Consider the following 22,899-nt stretch of genomic DNA (forward strand, 5'->3'; position numbering starts at 1 on the left):
CAGTTTTGGTCTCCTTATTTAAGGAAGGATATACTTGCATTGGTGGAAGTTCAGAGACGATTCACTAGGTTAATTCCAGAGATGAGGGGGTTGACTTATGAAGAAAGGTTGAGCAGGCTGGGCCTATACTCATTGGAATTTAGAAGAATGAAAGGTGATCTTATTGAAACATATAAGATACCGAGGGGGCACGACAAGGTAGATGCAGAGAGGATGTTTCCCCTCGTGGGGAAATCTAGAACTCGGGAATAAAGGATCGCTCTTTTAGAACTGAGATGAGGAGGAATTTCTTCTCTTAGGGGGTCGTAAATCTGTGGAATTCTCTGCCCCAGAGAGCCGTGGAGGCTGGGTCATTAAATACATTTAAGGTGGAGATAGACAGATTTTTGCAAGATAAGGGAGTGAAGGGTTATGGGGAGCGGGCAGGGAAGTGGCTTTGAGCCCAAGATCAGCCATGATCTTATTGAATGGCGGAGCAGGCTAGAGGGGCCAAGTGGCCTATTCCTGCTCCTATTTCTTATGTTCTTATGTTAAGAAGTAATTTTTTCCCAGGTGTAGTGTAGAGGGTCCTTTTTAGCCTTTCTAGATGAAGAGCTTTTCCTCCCTTCCTCCCATTCAAGTAACATGCAGTTCCCTTTAAGTGAACAGCAAACAAAAAAACATATATTCATATTCTACTGAAATAATTGAGATTATTGCAACAATAATAGAAAGAGATCATTGCTGAAATAGCCTTGATAAAAGCAACGACATTGTCTTTGGAAGAAGGAAAATCTACAAATGTAAGCAAATCATAAAAGTAAGGATCAGGTTACTAATGCATTGGTCTCGGTGCTGTTTGCTCTGGGTCGCACACGTAATGGCAATAGTACTGCTTGCTAATGCATTCTGACATTCCTCAGTCCCAGACCTCTGCAATGGCACCACTTGTTGGTTCCAACTGTATTAACAACACATGTCTGGACAGTAGGTGAAGCAAACTGGTTTTCAGTATTCGGATATGCAAATCTAAACTGACTAGCTGGATGGCTAGCTTTATTTTATTTACTTTCTTTTTTTAAAGTCATCCATTACTAGGTTAAGTTGTGGCAGGACATAATTGTCCCAGTATGTTACAATGCAAACTTTGATGTAATTCTTTTGGAACCAAATATAAATTCTTCCAGCTGTGATGAGAATGTTATTAGACGAAAGCTGTTGAAGTCCGGATTTAATACGAGGTTTAGTTTCCCAGAGAAAATCGCCCTGTTAAATAACCTGTGTCTTTCATATGACTGCTTAGTATGGTCTTTAGGTTTCAAGTGTAAGCTATCCTGATTTGCAGTAGTCACTGAATTGATGAGAACCTATATGGGGAATAAACGTTTTATAATTGTCGTGGATTTTATGTTCCAGAATGCCATAGCCTTCAGGACTGCTCAGCACTCAAGAAGTTCATGCATTTAATGGAACCCAAGTTTTACAGAAGAAAGATCTAAACTGACCTGATTTCTGGGGACATTCAGTGGGTATGGTATTTCATTAACTTGATTATTACACTAGCTGTTGTCAATTACTTAGCCATTAAAAAATCCTTGCTCCTGTCTTGTGTACATGTTTGAATACAATAACATTCAACATCCTCCAAAGACAAATTGCTTTCTTCTGTAGATTTTTTGATTTTAAAACATTTTTTTTTTAAGTAAAAGAGGGCTCATCTGTGAGGTGGGCTGAATTTAATGATAGACCAGTCTTTGCCATCGCCACGTTGAAGTTTATATCTTTCCAACAGATTTTATTTAAATTGTCTTAATTGGAGGAGACTGCAAGTTCAACATGCTCCCTCCCACCTTACCCCAAACAGAAGCTAACAGGGGGTAGGACAAATGGTTTTTAACTCTTAATAGCTTGGAAGTGACATGTTTAAAAAAAAAAGTTAAGACCAAAGTTTGTAGTGATCAGTTATGATTTCTCGGCCGTGTTAATTCCTTGGCCAAGGAGCGGTCTTTGAGGAATTGTAGGGTGCATCAACCGTGCATCAACCTTCCACCAAGATCTCCACACATCTCCTGTTGCACTGGCTGATAGGCCTGCTATCTGTGGGTTCATATGCTGACGAATATAAAGATCAGTTGAAGATAAATGTACTGATTCTTGATCCTTTCACAATTCTGCTTTAGAGCTGCAGAATAATTCCCATTGCATCTTCCTGCGAATCATGTGAGCACATTCTGAAGTCATTATATCAGTAATAGACTGTCTTAAGTCATTTCAGCCAACATTTTTAACTATCATTTAAATTGTTCTCGTTATTGCAACTACAGTATGTTATAAACAATCCTAGCTGGTGGATGAGGCTAAAGTTTAATCTCCACATTCATATAACATACTTAAGCTACTCGGACCGTACTTCTGTACTTTTGTCTAGGTCCAAAGGATAAACAACCGCCTTATTGCCCACTTCTTGCCATCTGTAATTGTGTATATTCTTCATCTCAGCTGGCATTTTTAATATAGAAAAATGACCAGCCCATCAAGATTATCTGTTTAAATATAAACTTTTTCATTGCATTGTCTGTTTGGATACATGGTTGTGCTAGTTTAACTACATCATGCACAATGCTGGTTTTGTGTAGTCCTCATTCTCCTCTTCAGTCATCCCCCCCCCCACCCGCCCCTCAAAAAGTCCTCCATGCATGACTGAAAACAAATGGAATCCTGTCACAATCAATCATCATTCTATATATCCTACTTGTCACCTTAGTCTCATGCATTGTGTTGATCAGATGTTTTCAAAAAAGAAAATGACCAGTAATAGTCTTTAAACATATAGTAAGTGGAAATGAGTTGGACTGGTATCTGGGGCTCAGATGATGTTCTGAAGGCAGTTAAGTGAAACTCCAGGTTTATGATGTTCTCTAAGCTACTTGATTGAACTCCAGCCTTGCACACATTGACAGGTATTTGTTCTATATTTAAAAATCTGTGTTCATGCTTGGATGAGTAACTTAAATTCAAGACGTGACATTTAAAATTGCTGGTACTTGTCCCTTTTGGTTTACCATGTAATGCGAGTATAATAGCTCAAAGTGCTAGCACTGTACCAGTGGTGCTGATATTTAGTGTGAACAAACGTTGATATTAGTGCATGTATAAAAATCAAAACTGAATGCTGGACATCTGAAATATGAACAGAAAACGTTGGAAATATGCAGCAGATCAGTACTGAATGGGAAAGATTTGATGACTTGGGTATATGCCTTGAAGGCCCATGCTTGAAATGTTCACCTCGCCTGATTGACCTGCTTTCATACCAGCATTTTTGTTTTGATTATCAATAAAAAGTGCAGTTTAAATTACTTTCTAAAATAATTAAGCATGTAGAATTTTTTTAAAGATTCTTTAGATCTCTTTTATGTGTGGTTATTATTGAAGTAATGTTGCACAACGCCTATGGAAGATTTGTAATAGCAAAGTGCTGTAACGTGCTGGCACTTTTTAAACGAGATTGTGTGCTTTTAAATCCTCGCCCAATCATTGCAAGTACTCATTTCAGTTGTGAAATGAAGATTGGATGTTCTGCATGATTGTGTTTTATCTTTTCCTCTATAAAAACTTGAAACAGTTGGCCTTATTTATACAAAAGCAAAATACTGCAGATGCTGCAAATCTGAAATAGAAACAGAAAATGCTGGCAATACTCAGCAGGTCAGACATCATCTGTGGAGAGAGAAACAGTTAACGTTTCAGGTCGATGACCCTTCGTCGGAACTGATGAAAGACCATTTACCTGAAACGTTATCTCTCTCTTTCTCGCTCCACAGATGCTGCCTGACCTGCTGAGTATTTCCAGCAAGTTCTGGCCTTTTTTATCACACAGCAGTCTAAATGAGTGGGGAAAAAATCATTTTTAACACTTCTGTCGATTTTGTATTGATTTGATAATCACAGGTAAACATTCTTGCTGGCCAATAGCCTGAAATAAGGATATTGGAAAGAAAGAACTTGAATTTATATAGTGCCTTGCATGTCTTTGGGAGTTGCCAAAGTGCTTCCTAGCCAATTAATTAATTTTAAATTTTAGTTACTGTTGCTATGTAGGCAAATCAATACTTGTACGATCTATAGATATTCTCTAGAAATATCAAAGGAATGCAGGATGAAGGCACCCCATTGACCTATACATGGGCAGCTATCCAAACCTTCCTCCTTCCCTTCTGCATGCAATGGCTGGCTTCCCAATCAGCACTGCCATCTTCATGAAGAATGATATAGCATTCACCCTTGGGTCCCAACACCCATTCTACTTTATTGAAAATAACGAGCAGAAGGAATGTTGGGCAACTCCTACCTGTGTTGTTTCAGCATCCAGGATTGGAATACGTTCTGAGGTTGGTGTTCTAAAATACAAGGCTGGCCGCTCTATGGTATCGTTTCTCAATGAGAAATTAGTTAAAAAATATTGATGGAAAGAGAATTTACATTTTAAAGGCAATTATTCTTGTACTAGAAACATAGAAGATAGGAGCAGGCGTAGGCCATTCGGCCCCTCGAGCCTGTTCCGCCATTTAATGAGATCATGGCTGATCATCCACATTCAGTACCCTGTCCCTGCTTTCTCCCCATATCCCTTGATCCCTTTAGCCTTAAGAAATATATCTAACTCCTTCTTGAATATATTTAATAAGTTGGCCTCAACTGCCTTCTGTGGTAGAGAATTCCACAGGTTCACCTCTCTCTGGGTGAAGAAATTCCTCCTCATCTCAGTCCTAAATGGCTTGCCCCTTACCCTTAGACTGTGACCCCTGGTTCTGGACTCCCCCCGCCATCGGGAACATCCTTCCTGCACCTAGTCTGTCTAGTCCTGTTAGAATTTTATAAGTTTCAATGAGATCCCCTCTCATTCATCTAACCTCTAGCGAATATAAGCCTAATCGACTCAATCTCTCTTCATACGTCATTCCTGCCATCCCAGGTATCAGTCTGGTGAATCTTCGCTGCACTCCCTCCATGGCAAGAACATCCTTCCTCAGATAAGGCGACCAAAACTGCACACAATACTCAAGGTGTGGTCTCACCAAGGCCCTGTACAACTGCAGCAAGACATCCTTGCTCCTGTACTCGAATCCTCTCGCTATGAAGGCCAACATACCATTTGCCTTCTTAACCGCCTGCTGCACCTGCATGCTTACCTTCAGTGACTGGTGCACAAGGACACCCAGGTCTCGTTGCACTTCCCCTTCTCCCAATCTATTGCCGTTCAGATAATAATCTGTCTTCCTGTTTTTGCCACCAAAGTGGATAACCTCGCATTTATCCACATTATACTGCATCTGCCTAATCACCCAACCTGTCCAAATCATACTGGAGTTTCTCGGCATCCTCCTCACAGCACACACGGCCACCCAGCTTTGTGTCATCTGCAAACTTGGAGATATTACATCTAGTTCCCTCGTCTAGATCATTAATATATATTGTGAATAGCTGGGGTCCTAGCACCAATCCCTGCGGTACCCCACTAGTCACTGCCTGCCACTCTGAAAAAGACCCGTTTATTCCAACTCTTTGCTTCCTGTTTGTCAACCAGTTCTCTATCCAAGTCAGTACCTTACCCCCAATCCCATGTGCTTTAACTTTGCACGCCAATCTCCTATGCGGGACCTTATCGAAAGCCTTCTGAAAGTCCAAATACACCACATCCACTGGTTCTCCCTTATCTATTCTACCAGTTACATCCTCAAAAAATTCCAGTAGATTAGTCAAGCATGATTTACCTTTTGTAAACCCATGTTGACTTTGTCCGATCCTGTCACTGTTTTCCAAGTGCTCTACTATTACATCTTTTATAATGGACTCTAGCATTTTCCCCACTACTGATGTCAGGCTTACCAGTCTATAATTCCCCGTTTTCTCTCTACCACCTTTTTTAAATAGTGGGGTTACATTAGCTACCCTCCAATCCATGGGAACTATTCCGGAGTCTAGAATTTTGGAAGATGACCAGCAATGCATCTACTATTTCTAGGGCCACTTCCTTAAGTACCCTGGGATGTAGATTATCAGGCCCTGGGGATTTATCGGCCTTCAGTCCCATCAATTTCCCTAACACCATTTCCCTACAAATACTGATTTCATTCAATTCCTCCCTCTCATTAGACCCTATGTTCCCCGAAATCTCTGGAAGGTGATTTGTGTCCTCCTTTAGTCTAATAGTGCTGGTGACTTTGTATATATTGGGGTGAATGTTAGATCTGTATTCTTATATTTTAGAAAAGTCTTTTAGATCAGACTGAGGAACATGTGAACTGTTGGCTCAGTACTTTTCTTTCTTGAGGGGTTTAATCTGCAGTTTTAGATGTTTTATATATTCCAAATGTTGCAAGGTTTTGGGTTCTTTTATTACATCTACACTTGAAATTATTACCAATAATAATTACATTAGTGCACTCATTTTTCCCTCTGATGACGTGCCCTGGCAGCGATGGATGTTCAGTTTGTGAAATGAATTGTTAAATCTCAGTGCAGTTGTTGTTTCTTGGGATTATTGCGGAACGATATGCAGTCTGTTCAGGTGCTGGGGCGATAATATTAAACTGTTCACCTGATGCGTCTGTTTAGGCCAGCACGATATAACTAATCTGTGTTGGATCTTCGGACGTGCATGTGAATGCTAGATAAGATTTTATTTTGTTATTGATGGCCAGAATCACTTCAGTTTTTGCTGTAGTAATCGGAATTGGTGATGTAGAGTCGCAGCAGCAGTAAATGTTCATCTTTTAATATAACAAGTGAGGTAGAAAACATTCCTGAAATCCACGCACATTGAACTTTCGATTGGCGCAAAGATTGGGAAGAGATATAACTGTGCTGAAATGTTTGTACAATGTCGAAGCCAGAGTATTTAACTTAATCTGTAGTTGCAGAACTAGTCTGCTGCTTTTTCTTTCATTTTCCCTCACCACTTTTCTCCAACCCCCGTCCCCCCGCCACCCAGCAAAGTTGCCTGCGTTTCAGGGCTGTGGATGACCATAGACGTAAGTACCTGTGGCCAGAGTTTGTCTGGTTATATAGGGGCCCTGGAAGTGGGTGATTTTTCATCCATGCCGTTTGATGTTTTAATAAGGAATGATGTTAATACAGAGGGCGTTATAGAAAAGCAGCTCAGGAAAGAGATTATCAGTGTGTTGCAACACACAGCCAGCCTCATTACTCCAGCACAGGTAGCTGCAGAAGCTGATGACTGTGTTGTATGAGGTCTGGGGCTCCTCACACTGGAAGAAACTGAGGGCTGAAGTGATGTCAGGTGCCAGGTCGAATGGCAGCATTGGCACGCTAGTGTTTCTAGGGGTTTTATCGTCCATGAAGCTCTGGGCAGTTCAAGGAGGGTCTTCAAATTGGGCTTGTTTTCTTAGGCGTACTGGCAATAGTAGGCACGTTTTAAAAGTTTTTACATATTGAAAAATATTTAATTTACCAAGAAACTGACTTGTGTACACCAATGAAACTAGTAAATGGTTCAGTATATATTTTAAGTCATTTTCAGTGATTTAACATCAGATTACTCACAGTTGGAGGACAAGACACTCTTACTAAAAATGCTTATTTTTTGTGATAAACCCATTTTCATCTGTTATTTAAAAAAACTGCACCGGGTTACCACTTCATCAATAAATCTATTTTAATGCAAAGAAAATAATATAAACTATGTTCTATTACGCTGACTGCGCTGGTTCATGGAAGATTTTACATTTGTGATTATGCTAATGCATTTTAGCGGAAACTTGAACTGTAACCTAACCAGTGTAATTTCAAACGCAATTTGTGTCAAATTTCCCGCTTGCGCCCAAAGTGGAAACTTATTGAATTGTAGAATAGTACAGCGCAGAAGGAGGCCATTCGGCCCATCGAGTCTGTGTTGGTTCTTTCGAAGAGCAATCCAGTAGTCTCACTACCCCCGCTCTGTCAAAGTTTTCTTCAAGTATTTATCTAATTCCCTTTTTCAAGGCTACTATTGAATCTGTATCCACCGCCCTATCAGGCAGTGCATTCCAAATCCTAACCACTCGTTGTGTAAAAGTGTTTCCTCATGTCGCCTCTGGTTCTTTTGTCAATTACAGTAAATCTGTGCCTTCTCGTTATTGACCCTAAAAGTCAGCCTGGTTTTTGGAGACAGAGCTGCACAGGCAGGCAGCAAAAGGTTATAAAGGGACAGTGCTTCTGCCCTAGGATTGTAGGACAGAATGCAGAGAGGTTATTCTGTTAAATTTAAGTAAGACGACCAACCAAAGTGAGTTAGCTTGTGGATTTTTTAAATTTTGTATCATTATGTGAACATAAGTTATATCGAGTGAACTAAGTGACTGACCGTATCTGTAATGACATATACATTTCACTTTGCTACGGAATAAAGAAGTTTATGAATCAAATCAAATTTTGCCTCATCTAGTGTTAACTTGGTCTGCTGTCGGAGATTTTGAAGAAAAACATGTGTAAAGTACACAAATACACGTTCCAGATTGCAGAGGGGCTTTATTGTTGCTCCTCGGGTCTCGCTATTGTACAGATAGATATAGAGCAGTGTGAATCAACTCCCATAAAAGTAAGAAGCTTGGGCGGTTTATGGGAGTGACTAATGCCAATGAACCAGATAGCTATGGCAGACCCAAATTTGTAAAAATAGCTAGCTTATTTCTCAAGTTACTTACTTTCTCCATCCTTTGCTTCGTGCTTTTTTTCTTTATTCTGTTCTTCTCTGCTCTGATTATCTTGTATTCAGTTTTCTATCTATTTTTCCATTTTTGTTTCTTCTGCTTGTTTTGCTCCGCAGGTCCTCATTAATTAAATCTGAGACTTTATTCTACTTCTCGACGTGGATTTTTTTCTTCCCTTACTCCAAGCCGCCTTATTTCATACTTGCTTGATCTGTCAGTAAAACTGTCTGGTGTTGGTGTCAGGAATTGCTGTTGAGATGCAGGGCTCCCTTAAGAACATGAAAAATTCTCATGGCTCCTAGAAAATGAAACCTGTTATTATAGAAAATCTGGTTTTAATTCTCATTAAACATTGGGACAGCCTTGCCTCCCCATTGTAGAACTGTAAGTTTGCAGCACAGAAGGAGCTCATTGTGTCTGTGGCAACTCTTGCAGAGTATTCCAAAATGAATCCCACTGCCCTGCTCTTCCCCATGTGTCTCCCTTCTACTCTTCATTGAAAAGATAGTGGTCTCTGCCTCAATGTCGGTGATGGGGAAACTTCTAGTGATCATATTATGGGCAAAATGATTTTCACTTGGAAAAACATGATTTGATTGATGACCGGCAACGCAGATTTGTTGATAAGTCGTGTTTGCCAACTTGGTTGAGTTCTTCGGTGAAGTAATGGAGAGGGTTGATGAAGGTAGTGCAGTTGATTTTATATGGACTTTCAAAAGCCACATCATAATAGGCTCATTAGCAAAACAGAAAGCCGAGAGTAGGAGTAAAGGGTAGCTATTCACAGTGGCAGAAGGTGGGTAATGGTGTTCCACAATGATTAGTGCTGGGACCACTGCTGTTCACAATTTACATTAACGATTTAGACTTTGGAATCAAAAACACAATTTCTAAATTTGCGGATGGCACCAAATTGGGGGGGGGGGGATAATCAATACTGAGGAGGACTGCAACAAATTACAGGAGGACATTAATAAATTTGCATAATAGGCATATAATTGGCAAATGAAGTTCAACATAAATAAATGTGATGTACAGGAAACTTTTGTTTAACCAGAGGTTAAATGTCCGGAAAGCTCTATCTACCAGCAAAATTCAGGAGCCGTTTCCTATAAGTTTTTTTACTTCTCGTTGCTTTTTTTTTCCAGTCAGGCTCTGCAAGGTCTAGCTGAAGCTGTTGCTTAGCTACAGAGACGCTTTTAAGCTGCGGCCGACTGTTTTGAAGCTGTTGCTAAGCAACAGGGTTTGTTGATTCACACGGAGCTCAAAAGCTCCGTATGTTTTAACATTAGCGCTGGTTTCTACGGCAGTTTTGATGGTACGGCACCAGCTCGGTCCCGTCAGTGCCGGATACCAGAAAGTTTCCTGTATTACATTTTGGTAGGAAGGATAGGGAGGTTACTTGTAGGGTGCGAGTCTAGGTGGGGTAGAAGAACAAATACACAAATCACTAAAAGTTACGATGTGGGTTAGCAATGCCATTTAAAAATAAAAGCAAACCAAGCACTAGGGTTTATTTCTGGAGGGACAGAATTGAAAAGTAGGGAGGTAATGCTAAACCTGTATCGAACCTTGGTTAGACCACACTTACGAGTACTGCATAGAGTTCTGGTCGCCATATTCTAAAAAGGATATAGAGGCACTGGAGAGGGTGCAGTGAAGATTTACAAGGATGATACCAGAAATGCGAGGGTATACATATCCGGAAAGGATGAACAGTGTGGTTCCTCTTGGGGAAAAAAGGCTGCGGGGTGACATAATAGAGGTCTTCAAAATTATGGAAGGTTTTGATAGAGTAGACACAGAGAGAATGTTTCCACTTGTGGGGAAGAGCATAACTAGAGGCCATCAATATAAGATAGTCACCAAGAAATCCAATAAGGAATTCAGAAGAAACTTCTTTACCCAAAGAATGGTGAGAATGTGGAACTCGCTACCACAGGGAGTGGTTGAAGCGAATAGTATAGATGCATTCAAGAGGAGGCTAGACACGCATATGAGGAAGAAGAGAATAGAGGGTTATGCTGATAGATTTCGATGAGGAAAAATGGGAGGAGGCTTGTGTGGAGCATAAACGCCGGCACAGACTAGTTGGGCTGAATGGCCTGTTTCTGTGCCGTATATCCTATGTAAAATTGGTGCCCATGGAATTAAAAGGGCATTGGCAGCATGGATACAAAATTGACTAAGACACAAAGCAGAGAGTAGTGGTGAACAGTTGTTTTTCAGACTGGAGGGAAGGAAAGAAACTGTGACGTCCTCCAGGGTATTGGGACCATCGCTATTTTTGATGTTTATTAATAACCTGGACTTGGGTATAGTGGGCATCATTTCAAAGTTTGTAGATGATACACAACTTGGAAATGTAGTAAACAGTGAGAAGGATAGTAGCACACTTCAGGAGGACATAGGCAGACTGGTGAAATGATCAGACACATGGTTAAAAAAAAAAGTGGGGTGGTTTGGCATAGTGGGTTAGACATTGGCCTCTCGCCTGTGAGGCCTGGTTTCAAATCCATCCTTGACTGACTGAGCCCTAAATTTAGATCCTGTTGGGCACAGGCTCACAGCACAAAATGTGGAACTTGCTACCACAGAGTAGCTGAGGCGAATAGCATAGATGCATTTAAGGTGAAGCTAGGTAAGTACACAAGGGAGAAAGGAATAGAAGGATATACTGCATGGGGCATAAATATTGGCATGGACCTGTTGGGCCGAATTACTTGTTTCGGTGCCGTTTTTAAAAAAAAATTTTTTAAAAAATAAAAATAAATAATAATAATTCTATGGCAGATGAAATTTAACACAGAAAGTATGAAGTGATAGATTTTGGTGGGAAGAATGAGGAGAGGCAATATAAACTAAATGTTACAATTTTAAAGTAGGTGCAGCAACAGAGACCTAGGGGTGTATGTACACAAATCTTTGAAGATGGCAGGGCAAGTTGAGAAGGTTGTTTTAAAAAAAAACATGGGATCCTTGGCTTTATAAATATAGGCCTAGAGTACAAAAGCAAGAAAGTATGGTAAACCTTTCTAAAACACTGGTTAGGCCTCAGCTGGAATATTGTATTCAATTCTGGGCACCACACTTTAGAACATAAGAAACAGGAGCAGGAATCGGCCCCTCGAGCCTGCTCCGCCATTCAATAAAATCATGGCTGATCCAATCTTGGCCTCAACACCACTTTCCCGTTCTCTCCCCATACCCCTTGACTCCCTTGTAGTTCAAATGTCTGTCAATCTCCGCCTTGAATATATTCAATAACTCCGCCTCCACAGCTCTCCGGGGTAGAGAATTCCAAAGATTCACAACCCTCTGAGAGAAGAAATTCCTCTTCATCTCCATCTTAAAAGGGTGACCCCTTATTCTGAAACTATGCCCTCTAGTTCTAGATACCCCCACCAGGGGAAACATCCTCTCAGCATCCACCCTGTCAATCCCCCTTAGAATCTTATATGTTTCAATAAGATCACCTCTCATTCTTCTAAACTCCTTTAGGAAGGATGTCAAGACCTTTTAGAGAGGGTGCAGAAGACATTTACTAGAATGGTGCCAGGGATAGAGACTTCAGATATGTGGAGAAGCTGGGCTTGTTCTCCTTAGACAGAGAAGATTAAGAGGAAATTTGATAGGTGTTCAAAATCATGAAGGGTTTTGATAGAGTAAATAAGGAGAAACTTTTTCCAGTGGCAGGAGGGTTGATAACCAGAGGACACAGGTTTAAGATGATTGTCAAAAGAACAAGAGGCAAAATTAGGAAACTTTTTCTTACACAGAGCTGTTGTGATCTGGAATGCATTACCTGAAAGTGGATTCAGTAGCAATTTTTGAAAGCGAATTGGACATCGACTTGTAAAGGAGAAATTTGCAGGGCTACGGCGAAAGAGCAGGGGAGGAGGACTAATTGGGTTGCTCTTTCAAAGAGGCATGAAAGGCTGAATGGCCTCCTTCTGTGTTGTAAGATTCTATGGCCATGATTTTAACTTCCCTACCTGGCGGAAACCCAGCAGGGGGTAGTCCAAAATGAGGGGAATGACTTACCAACCCCCTCCCCCACGAGCCCGCTGCCGTACCGCCATGTCCCGATGTTAACCTCTTTTGAGCAGGACATCCTCCCTAAGTCTTTAAATATGCAGCTAAGTGCCCAATGACATCATCAGGATCCAATGTATTTTAGTCCCAGGCCTGAGTGGGCGAATCAGTGGTAGGTTCCCTGTCAGGCCAAACCTGCTGTGAGGGTGATCGTGGGTCAGAGAGGCCCAGGCAGGAAAGTTTTTTGAATTTTTATATCCGGTTTCCTTGTGGGCTAGGAAGGGCAGGAGTGCACCTCCGGGCCTCATAAGGAAGCCTTGGGCTTCTCTTACCCGACCCCGCGGGTCCCTGGCTACGGCCTCCTGCTGGAGATCTTCAGCTCCCGTCCACCGGCCAGGTAGTGCCTTTGCGCGGGGCCCCAATTTAATTTCTGGAAATGAGGCCGCGCCATTGAGATCAGCTGGGCCTCCACGTCCCCAAGTGCACCGCTCCTTTCGGGGTTTGTGTGCACCGTAACCGCGCCCCCTTTAAAATCATGGGCCTATGATTCTATGAACAACTTTCCGCATAGAGGGATTTCTTTTAACCACTTTCATCATTTATTAACCCCTTTAAATGGATGACCCTTGTCATTGACTTCCTAGCCAGTAGTAATACTCTTTCCCTATTCACAATCAAAATCCTTCATAACTTTAAAAAGCTTTATTAAATCTCTTGTGAATTAATAGAATGGTTGTGGTATCTCAATTTCTCAGTAGTAATTCATGCTATAAAAGCTGAAGTGAGCAGACATTTACAGAGGTAGAATGGACAGTAAAAGGACAAGGAAGAGCATTGGACTGGGATTCCTGAAAATTCATTTTTTTTGGTTGCTCTCCCAATATTTGGATCAGATGTATATTTTTTTTTTAAAGTGTGCTTATTGGATTGGAAGTGCTGAAATTGTCAGTGACTTTTTTAGGGTTCTTTTGGCAGTAGTGTAGAATTGCCACATGAAAAACACACTGTCATACAGGACAAGCAGTCTTTTGTCGATGCACACTATTCTTTGTGGTAAATGTAACTTGTGGAACATGTTATTGAATAATGAGCAATAGCCCCAGAAGCAGATGGTGCAAACTAGGCGTTCTGCAACGAAATCACCGTATCTTTAACTTATGTTTGAAATTCCTATGGTTTTCGTTCAGCCTTAATAATTATTATGCAGATGTTTTACCTAAATCATTTTCCACTAAACTGCGAAACTTGTGAATTATCTATGCACCAAAGTTAGTTACAACCCTGTTGCCTTGACGATTTATACGTTTTTAGTTCTTAAAACTGCAATCAGCATGTTGAATCAATCTTAGATCGTGCCCACAGCCGCACACACAAAGAAAAATTCCATTTGGATAGGGTCAAAGTGTGTGCAGCATTGCGCGATTCTCTTGATTGGCTGTTTTACTTTCTGCAAAACTCTGTAAACTTTTGACCTTCATCAGATGGAGCTATGTAGAATGCAGAGTAGTTGGCAAGAGCTAAAAATGCTGTTTTCCTGTGCTAGGTTATGTGGAGTTCTGGAAGCAACTGTGTTGCATATTCACTAACTTTTATCAAGGAGAAGGGAGGAAAATAGAAAAAAAATGCAGGTTTTGCTCAACTTCTGAATTTTTAGCAGCTTTATACGAAGCTGATGTAGGCACATGGAACCCAACGTGTGCCTCTGGGCAAAAGTGCTTTATCCTCCAGTGCATGGTTTCTCATCAGTGCAGTACTCTTAACATAATTAGTTTAAATTACCAAAGCTTCACATAACCATGAATGCACTATATTTGGATATCTTTCAAAATCCCATTCCAGGGGCTCGTCTGAGGTATTGTCTGCAGCTCAGCTACTGCCCGAAATGTTCTAGAAGAGCTATATGAAGGACTTTCTGCTGAGGTTGGCCTAAATTGGGGATACAGATCATTTCCCCCCCCCCCCCCCCCACGTGAGTTTTGGATTTTATACCCGGGACAGCTTCATTTGGATCCAAAACCGTATCAAGCTGGGCTGTAGAGCAATTCAGGAAAAGTGAATCAGCTAGGAGGTGTGTGTGAAAGCAGCCTTTGATGACTGCTCCATTTTATTTGCCATTTATCCCCCCCCCCCCCCCCCATATGGTGCCCCCACAGTAATACTGCTGAGAATGAGGAATTGTCATCCTCTCCTGTTGACTCCGTTCTGGCCACTGATGCCTCGCTCAAGTGGTTACTATTTATGGGTAGACCTAAACAGTGAGTGGCAGGCCTGAGATGGGAGTCATCACAGTTGTGTTCAATCCTGTCCTCACCTAATGTTCATATGTGAGCACTTTCAGCAAACTTAGTTGGATACCAGTTGGGAGTAGGGACCGTAGAATTGTTTTTTTTTCTCTCTAACCTGGGACATTGTGGCAAATTGTAGCACCCCTACTACTATCCAGCTGAGATTAACAAATTGAGCATAGATTGGTGATTGAACCTAGGATCTTACTGATCCGAATGGCTCAGCTGTTTATGCCTTAACTAGATTACCATTAGGGAGCCCATACCTGCTTGTTTTATGTTTAGGTCTACTGCATGTTGAATCTAATCTGAACCACAAACTAGCTCAATCCTCTGCCAGGTTCTTCTTTATGATTCCCCATAAGCGGTATGCGAGAGTCATTTAAGGTAGTAACTTGCTGTATGTTCCAAACTTTTTCTCTTTTTTCTTCCTTTCCTTTTTTGGAAAATGCCTCATATCTCATGTTCTGTGTCTTAATCAGCATTCCTGCTGATTGAGAATCTGCATTTATGGATGTAAACCCATGTTGATAATTCCGTTTTTAGAGCAAATTGGTTAAGAACATAAGAAATAGGAGTAGGCCAATCGGCCCCTCGAGCCTGCTCCACCATTCAATAAGATCATGGCTGATCTGATCCTAACCTCAAATCTTCTCACTCTCCATCCCACCCGAACCCATGTGATCTCCCGGGAGAGGCGAAAAACCAGATAAAAAACCCAATGGCCAATTTGGGAGAAAAAATCTGGGAAATTCCTCTCCGATCCATCTAGGCGATCGAAACTCTTCCAGGAGATCACTCTGTCCCTATATTTTCTACAGTACTTACCTTCTGTAAAGGCGATCTCCACCGCAGCCAGGAACAGGAATAAAACCATCTCCTGAAATCTAACACAGAATTAGAACACAAGAAGTAGGAGCAGAACCAGGCTACACGGCCCCTGGGCCCGCTCCACTACCCACAGGGCCATGACCATTCCGAACCTAGACTCGTGTCCAATTTCCTGCCCGCTCCCCGTAACCCTTAATTCCCTTTACTTCTAGGAAACTATCTATTTCTGTTTTAAATTTATTTAATGATGTAGCTTCCACAGCTTTCTGGGGCAGCAAATTCCACAAACCTACCACCCTCTGAGTGAAGAAGTTTCTCCTCATCTCAGTTTTGAAAGAGCAGCCCCTTATTTTAAGATTATGCCCCCTAGTCATTGGGAACATCCTCACCGCATCCACCCGATCAAGCCCCTTCACAATCTTATATGTTTCAATAAGATCGCCTCTCATTCTTCTGAACTCCAATGAGTAGAGTCCCAATCTACTCAACCTCTCCTCATATGACCACCCCCTCATCCCCGGGATTAACCGAGTGAACCTTCTTTGTACTGACTCGAGAGCAAGTATGTCTTTTCTTAAGTATGGACACCAAAACTGTATGCAGTATTCCAGGTGCGGTCTCACCAATACCTTGTATAACTGCAGCAATACCTCCCTATTTTTATATTCTATCCCCCTAGCAATAAAAGCCAACATTCCATTGGCCTTCTTGATCACTTGCTGCACCTGCATACTAACCTTTTGAGTTTCGTGCACCAGGACCCCCAGATCCCTTTGTACTACAGTACTTTCCAGTTTCTTGCCATTAAGATGATAACTTGCCCTGTAAGAGTGAGGTGATATGCAATTGGGGGAAATTTGAGACCTTTAAAATTGGCCTCTCCTTTCCTGGAGTTTTCTGTTAACTCAGACAGTAACTTGCAATCTGCAGAAATTTTATAAGTGCTTGTTTGAGCTAAATTCTCCAAATGCCTTATGGCATCTCAACCCAGGAATGAGCAGTTGTAATAGTAGAGAATTGCCAGTCCACCCTCCTGCAGGGCTTATTTTTCTTAAGAACTTGGGCATGTGTTAAATTACACTGGGGAGAAATTTTCTCCGCTATTTGTAGTGAAATCAAAGAGGTGAGCATAAAGAACAGATTTACAATTTTGCAACAAATAACAAACTGAGGAATTCCCCATTGTCGCTTTAAAAAAAAAGCATTGTAAAGTGATGATTAATTAGGATAGAATATTCCTTTTATTGTGTTATTTAAGTCGAGCAGTAAGTTCCAACTTTGTCATATTTTTGGCATGGTAGTCAGTAAATATATTGTCTTACTTCAGTAGCTACAGCAGAAATGTGGCTTTAGAATGTTGACTGGTGCCGCCTTATGGTTAAGATTAGATATTTGAAATGTTGGACTAGTTTGTGTCTGAAAATATCATTGACTTAACCAAGACTCCAAACGACTCCTGGATGGCAGAGCGGTATTTCTCACCATACCTGTGGAAGATGGCAGATTCTAAATTATTTTGAATAAACTTGTTTATTATAAATTCTCCAAAGACGAAAGTTCATTTATTGAATTCAAAAATATACCATATGTTTTGTAACTCATTGTATTGGACTATTGGACTAATCTTAACCATCTGTGTAGTTGTTGTTTCCTTACTTTCCTGCTTCAATTTATTTAATAGTTGGAATGTATTTTGTTTTAATAACTAAAATATTCCCGTAGGTTTGGTGATCTCCTGCAATGTAAATGCAAAATATTTTAGACGTCTCCCCACACTTTGCAGTATTGCATCGTTGTAACTATGACATTCTACTGTAGTCCATACAGGGTTAACCTCAATATTACAGTACTTAAATGTGATAGTAGACATCAAATTTAGGCTTGAATCCTTGGGTTCCTCCTTTGGGAGCATAGATTAGAGCTTTGTACCTTTCAGATCTTGTGGGATTACTACCATGATGCACTATTATTAGGTAACCATGCATTTGATTCCCCCCCACCCATGCTAAATATTGTACTTCCATCTTTAAAAAAAAAGGGCCGAAGGATGAATCTGAGTTTGAAGCCTTAGTTCCACTATTGGGAAAGTGTTTGAAAATATTATGAGGGATAATACAAGGGAGCATCTTGAGACGCATTGGCTAATCTGAGTTAGACATGGCTTTAGAAGAGGGAGATCATGCTCGACGATTTTGAGGAGACGACAGATGGGGGAGAGATGGTGGATGTTATCTACCTGGATTTCAGGAATGCATTTGACACTGTCCTATGTAATAGGGCACTACATAAGGTCAAAGCCCATGGGATTGATGAGAATGTATTTAAAATCGATTAGCAAATGTTTGGTTGGTAGACAATAATGAGTAGTAGTGCGTAGGCAAGTATCTAGTTGTCAGCCAGTTACCAATATAGTGCCACAAATCTGGAGTACTGCATACAGTTTTGTTCTCCCTATTTCAAAAAGGATGGTCAGTGCTTGGAGGGCTTCAGAGAAGGGCTCTACAGTTGATCCTACATTATGACTTATGAGAAAAGAATGACAACCTAGGTCTTTTTTAGGAACGTAGAAACAGGAGTAGGTCATTCAGCCCCTCAAGTCTGTTCCGTCATTCAGTTAGCATATGGCTGATCTGTATCTTGACTCCATCTACCTGCTTTGGTTCCACATCCCTTAATACCATTGACTAAATTGACCTAGCCTTAACAGCTTTTTGGGGGAAGAGAGTTCCAGATTTCCACTACCCTTTGTGTGAAGAAGTGCTTCCTGACATCACCCTGAACAGCTGAGGTCTAAACTTAAGGTTCTGGGCTTCCCCCCCCACCAGAGGAAATAGTTTCTCTCCGTCTACCCTATTCAATCCTTCAATCATCTTAAACACCTCAATTAGATCACCCCTTAATCTTCTATACTCAAGGGAATACAAGCCTAGTCTATGCAACTTGTCTCTCTCAAAAAGAGAAGACTGTGATGGGTATTTAAAATTATGAAAGGTTTCGACAAGTTTGATACAAGTAAGCTTTATTGCTGTGTACAGAATTTAAGCACAACAGGTCCTATTTACAAATGAAGGACGACAAAAGAAAATAGGAAATGCAGGAGGAGCTTTTATTTTACTAAGTATGTGGAGCAGATTACTAGCACGGGTGGTGGACCAAGAAACCACAATGGGTTTCAAGAAGGAACTAGAGCGGTTCTTGTCAACAAGTGAAATTTAGGGTTATTAGAAATGCACCAAGGGAATACTGTGGATAAGTGGGCTAGATGGACTGAAGTTCTTCTCCTGTCTGAATCTGTTACAATGTTTTATGTTAATGAACTTTTGGGGAGAGAAAGGGCAAAGGATGGCAACAGATTCCCATGGATAGAGGTGAAGCAATGAGGAGCTCCCTATGGAGCCATCTTGTCCATCTAACTTCTATAGAAGTAACTATACATTTATAATATAACTAAAGCAAAACACTGCAGATGCTGGAAATCTGAAATAAAAACAAAGTGCTGGAAATACTCAGCAGTTCAGGCAGCATCTGTGGAGAGAGAAACAGAGTTAATGTTTCAGGGCGATGACCCTTCGTCAGAACTGAAGTTTCAACCTGTTAACTGCTGCTGGGCTAAGTGGCTGAAGCATTCACACCCACCCATACAGGCCAGCCAGCAAAGTACTCTTACTGTTGCTGGCTCGTGTGAACCTTCTCCAACAATTGGGAAGATTCCTGGGCCCTGGGAAATGCTTGCTGCTTACAGCATAAATGGGTATTAAAGTGGATCAAGCTACTGCAGAAAGTGTCTTGTAATATAAACCGGTGTTTTTTTTAGGAATGGGAGTGGCAACTGGTATTCATGGAACTGTTTACAAGCTGAATGCAGTGTTAGGGATTGGACCAAAGGCGCTCAAAGGATTTGTGTTTCAACATGTAGTGTTCAGGTGTGAGCAAATGACTAAACCCATGCATATGTCTATCATGAACATGTATTTAGATTGTGGCTGGTACAGTCTATAAAGAAAGTTGGAGGCGAGAGAGCAGGATAGGGTAGAGGATAGAAACTCGTATATAAAGTTGGATCATAATACAGGAAACTTTGTGCTATCCGGAGGTGAGCTATCCGGCAATCTGGAGCCACCGGCAAAAATCAGCAGCCGTTTTTTATTCTTTTTGTGTGTTTTTTTTTGCTTTGTTTGAACAGTCAAGCTGTGCAAGGTCTGTAGCTATAGCAACAGCTTCAGCTACAGAGCTTTAGGGCCACACCCGAGTGTTTAGAAGCTGTTGCTAAGCAACAGTGTTTGTTGTCAAATACGGAGATAAGAATCTCCGTATCTCTCAACATTAACTCTGGAGAGTACGGAAGTTTTGAGGCAACGGCAGCAGCTCGGTCCCGTGGCTGCCGGATAGCACAAAGTAAGTAGTTTTTCTACAGACATTGTGCAAGAAGTGGAAAAAAAACCTTCAGACAACATTGAAATTGTCTGACATTTACAAATGTAAATAAAAGAATTACTTGCATTTACATAGCGCCTTTCACAACCTCGGGACATCCCAAAGCACTTTACAGCCACCTTTTTGAAGTGTAGTCACTGTTATAATGTAGGAAACACGGCAACCAATTTGCACACAGCAAGCTCCCACAAACAGCAATGTGATAATGATCAGATAATCTGGTTTTTAGTATTGTTGATTGAGGGATAACTATTGGCCAGGGCACCGGGGATAGCTCCCCTGCTCTTCTACGAAATAATGGCATGGGATCTTTTTATGTCCACCTGAGAGGGCAGACGGGACCTCAGTTTAAAGTCCTATCCCGAAAGACGGCACCTCCGACAGTGCAGCACTCCCTCAGTTCTGCACTGAAGTGTCGGCCTAGATTTTTGTGCTCAAGTCTCTGGAGTTGGACTTGAACCCACAACCTTCTGACTCTGAGACGAGAGTGCTACCCACTGAGCCACGGCTGACACCTATATGTTGCCGGTCACCACCTGAATAGTTTAGAAAGTTACTTTGATTTTGATAGCTATAATCTTTATTTTCACCGTTGTGCTTAAAATTTATTTGCAGTGGGACCTTGTCTGTTTCACTCATTTTAAACTTGCTTAGCAAGAATAGTACAGTTGGAAGCCACTAAATGGTTGCTTTAGTCTTGCCACTTTTTCATAAATGCAAAACAATTTAACACATGGTGCTGTTTGGGTGACACCAGCACAGACTGACTGTAATTAATTGTGTTAGTTGGCTATATCATTTGCCCAGCAAATATGTACTGTACATATGATTGGACTTTAAATCTCTACTTGTGGTTTTTAATACAATATAGCAATACACTACAGACTTATAAAAATGCATTAATATAGTTTTAATTGATCCTTGGTGACCCTGCATAATTGAAATGATGAGCTTAAGTTTGTATTTTGAAGAAAAGATTTGAAGAGCGAATGTGTTAATTGTGCAGTGTGCATTTATCCAACCCCTCCTGTAGAAAAATGGTGAATGTTTCCAAATATTTTAGTGTATTGGCCAGGATCTGCAGACACAAAGTAAAACTTCATACGGCCTCCTGCCCACCAAAATAATATATTTGCATTTTAACAGTAAACTAGTCTGGTTCGGTTTTTCCCTTTACGCTGAATCACATGTTTAGCCAACAAAATAACTGCTAATATGCAAATTAAAAATATTCCACCAGTAGAATAGTCCATTTTTTAAAAGTTGACATAAATTAGGATTGTATAATTTTATACTGATGAAAACAAATTTAGTTTCTGTTAATAATTAAGTTCAATTTCTACTGAAAGATGACAACCTAGCATGAAATTTCATAAAACCTTGTGTTCAATTCTGTAATTGTTTCTGTTGTAGAACAATGTAAAATGCACAGAAATATTTGGAGGATTAGTGTCCCTTTTAGAAGACTTGTGAATCTTGCCCAGTGGCTCAGGGGAATATGTAGCTATCGTACTAAGCTATACAGAGCAATTTTTGGTAGTCTCAGTTAAACATAGAAACAGAGAAGATAGGAGCAGGAGTAGGCCATTCGGCCCTTCGAGCCTGCTCCACCATTCAATGAGATCATGGCTGATCATCCAAATTCAGTACCCTGTCCCTGCCTTCTCCCCATATCCCTTGATCCCTTTAGCCTTAAGAAATATATCCAACTCTTTCTTGAATATACTTAATGAACTGGCCTCCACCGCCCTCTGTGGCAGAGAATTCCACAGGTTCACCACTCTCTGGGTGAAGAAATTCCTCCTCATTTCAGTCCTAAATGGCTTACCCCTTATCCTTAGACTATGACCCCTGGTTCTGGACTCCCCGGCCATCAGAAACATCCTTCCTGCATCTAGTCTGTCCAGGCCTGACAGAATTTTATAGGTTTCGATGCGATCCCCTCTCAACCTTCTAAACTCCAGTGAGTATAAGCCCAATCGACACAATCTCTCCTCATACGTCATTCCTGCCATCCCAGGTATCAGCCTAGTGAATCTTTGCTGCACTCCTTCCATGGCAAGAACGTCCTTCCTCAGGTAAGGCGACCAAAACTGCACACAATACTCAAGGTGTGGTCTCACCAAGGCCCTGTACAACTGCAGCAAGACATTCTTGTACTGGAACCCTATTGCTACGAAGGCCAATACACCATTTGCCTTCTTAACCGCCTGCTGCACCTGCATGCTTACCTTCAGCGACTGGTGCACAAGAACACCCAGGTCTCTTTGCACTTCCCCTTCTCCCAATCTATTGCCATTCAAATAATAATCTGCCTTCCTGTTTTTGCCACCAAAGTGGATAACCTCACATTTATCCACATTATAGTGCATTTGCCAAGCTGCAGTCGAGACCCTACAATAACCTTGTCTGAAAATGTTATATCTTTTGAAGCGTGAAGTGATGACATGATAAGCTATTGTCCCTCCCTAAATGTGGGAAAAGATCAACAGTTGGACAAAAGCCATTAATATGATGGCTCTCTTCCGCATCTAATAAACCAAGATTCCGAATCCATAGTTTCATTGTGTGCCTTTTAAACTTTCCCAATCTAGTGACCATTGGTGAAGATGTGATGAAGTTCT

General features: G+C 41.1%; 1 protein-coding gene across 5 annotated transcripts in view; it reads left to right on the forward strand.

Annotated features, from left to right (window-relative positions):
* The window catches only part of LOC147108819 (nuclear receptor coactivator 3-like), a 199,456-nt gene that overhangs the window by 61,619 nt on the left and 114,938 nt on the right, over positions 1-22,899 (forward strand). For all 5 annotated transcript variants that reach the window (XM_086005700.1, XM_086005705.1, XM_086005704.1 and 2 more), the window contains exon 2: positions 1,396-1,508. The gene's annotated coding sequence lies outside the window, so the exon portion shown is untranslated. The remainder of the gene's footprint in view (positions 1-1,395; positions 1,509-22,899) is intronic.

The sequence above is a fragment of the Somniosus microcephalus genome, chromosome 13, assembly GCF_052327205.1.
Source record: "Somniosus microcephalus isolate GS21.2 chromosome 13, FLI_Smic_1.0, whole genome shotgun sequence".
Taxonomy (NCBI): Eukaryota; Metazoa; Chordata; class Chondrichthyes; order Squaliformes; family Somniosidae; genus Somniosus; species Somniosus microcephalus.